Genomic DNA, 2,590 nt, shown 5'->3' on the forward strand with positions numbered 1-2,590 from the left:
CACCTGATGACTTCATATGCATGCTCAGATGCCAAGGAGCTCAGAAAGTAACTGACTGTGACTAGTAATAATCAGATATATAGAGATTAGAAACGCATGTGCAAACATCTTAATGTCAATTGCATTAAAAACTAATTTTTTTGGCTGGGCATGGTGGCACATGCCTTTAATCCCAGCACTTGGGAGGCAGAGGCAGGGGGGTCTCTGTGAGGTCAAAGGCAGCCTGGGCTGCATAGTGAGGTTCCGGAAAGCAGGGGTACAAGGAGGACCTGTCTCCAAAAAACCAAAAAAAAAAAATGAATTTTTCTGTGTGAAACTGTATTTTAATAATGAAATGGAGATCTTTTATAAAGGTCAAAACCTCGTTTAATTTTATGTCTCATATGGTTTATACTGAGTACAATGTTGTATAACTGTAATAATTCAACTGTAAACCTAAAAATTTACAGTCACTATTGAAAGAGATGCATCCTTGCTCTGGAGTGTGTTACTGAATATGGCAAAGCGGTAGTGAAATGATTCTTCTAATCATATGGCTATTAAAAATTAAAAAGAAAACCCGTTTCCTATGAATTGTATGCAAAAGAGTCTTGCAATTAGTGTCAGTCTCTATTATTATAATACCTGTGACTAGAAAAGACCCTTCCATGGAGTCATGTGGGTGTGTAGGGTGATGTCTTTTCTCCAACACAGGACTTTTTTTTTTTTTTAAGTCTTTTTGAGACAGGGTTTCCCTATAGCCACGGCTGGCCTGGATTCACTTTGGATACCAGTTGGATACCAGGCTGTCCTCGAACTCACAGAGATCTGCCTGCTCCTGCCTCCCGAGTGCTGGGATTAAATGCATGCATCACCATGCCCGACTCCAACACAGGACATTTTTTTTAAAGATTTATTTTTATTCTTTTTTGGACTTACTTATTTTTTAATTTATTTTTATTTTATATATTTGAGTGTCATGCCTGCACATGTGTAAATGCACCCATGTTGTGCAGTGCTCAAAGATGACAGAAGAGGGCATGGGATCCACTGGAACTGGAGTTACAGATGGTTGTTAACAGCCATGTGGGTGCTGGGATTCAAAACCCAGGTCCTCCACAAGAACAGCCAGTGTTCTTAACTGATGAGCCACCTCTCCAACCCTGGACCTACTTATTTTTATTTTATGTGAACGAGTGTTTTCCCTACCTGCATGTAAGTGCACCACGTGTGTGCAAATGCCCGTGGAAGGCAGAAGAGGGTGCCAGATCTCCTGGTACTGGAGTTACAGGTGGTTGTTAGCTGCTATGTGGAAGCAGGGAACAAAACCTGGGGCCTCTGCAAGAGAAGCCAATGCTCTTAACTGCTGTGCCATTTCTCTGAGCCCTTATTTTATTCTTTAATTATGTGTATATCTGAGTATGTGTGTATGTGCATGTGAGTGCATGTGCCCAAGGAGGCTAGAAAAGAGCATTAAATCTCCTTCAGTGGAGTTCAAGGAAGTGTGACCTGCCTGATGTGGGTACTGGGAAGAAGATATTTTGGATATTAATCCAGGATGCTCATCTAATACAACCTACCCCTCCACCCAGGAATGTGACCTACACCCTGGACTCTGAGGACATGGTGGAGGAGGGTCTGATGTTCAGGAAAGAATCAGAGCCTCCACAGAGCTTTGACCCAGAATGTTCTCTCTATGTACACGGGCCTGGGAAGGAGGTTGAAGCACCCTCCCAGATCCCTAAAAGGTCCCAGTTAAGGATTAAATTACATCCCCCTAAAATTCATGTGTTGATACCCTCATCCTTAGAGCATTAGAATGTGTCTGTATTTGGAGACAGGGTCTCTAATGAGTGTTGAGGTTAAAATGAGACAGGAGTGTGGCCTGAGACTCATCGTAACATGGGTTTTTGCAGTGCTGGGGATGAAATCCAGGGCCTGAAAGATTCTAGACCAGTGCTCTACCACTGAGCCATACCCCCAGCCCTCACTGGGGTTTCTAGGCAGGTGCTCTACACTGAGTCACTCTCCCAGCCCCTCACTGGGGGATTCTAGGCAAGTGATCTACCACTGAGCCACACCCCAGCCTCTCACTGGGGGATTCTAGGCAAGTGATCTACCACTGAGCCACACCCCAGCCCCTCACTGGGGGGATTCTAGGCAGGTGATCTACCACTGAGCCACAGCCCAGCCCCTCACTGGGGGGATTCTAGGCAGGTGCTCTACCACTGAGCCACACTCCAAGACCCAACGGGTATCCTTATAAGAAGAGATTAGTCCCTCAAAGGGAAGACCACATGAAGACCTGAGAAAACAGCCATTCATAAATCAAAAAGAAAAGTCACAGACAGAACCAAACCCCTGTTGAGTTAGGACTTGGGGAATGGCTGAGTGGTAGAGCGCCTGCCTAGAATCCCCCAGTGAGAAGCTGGGGCTGGGGCTCAGTGAAAGAGCACTGGCCTACTAAGCATAAGGTCCTGGGTTCCTGCCCTACAGGTGCAAGGGAGGGAGCTAGAGAAATAAGAGAGATAGGGAGAGAGAGACAGAGAGAGTGGGAGGGAGGGAGGGAGGGAGAGAGAGAGAGAGAGAGAGAGAGAGAGAGAGAGAGAGA

The sequence above is a fragment of the Nannospalax galili genome, unplaced genomic scaffold (genome assembly GCF_000622305.1).
Source record: "Nannospalax galili isolate Female #2095 unplaced genomic scaffold, S.galili_v1.0 scaffold644, whole genome shotgun sequence".
Lineage (NCBI taxonomy): Eukaryota > Metazoa > Chordata > Mammalia > Rodentia > Spalacidae > Nannospalax > Nannospalax galili.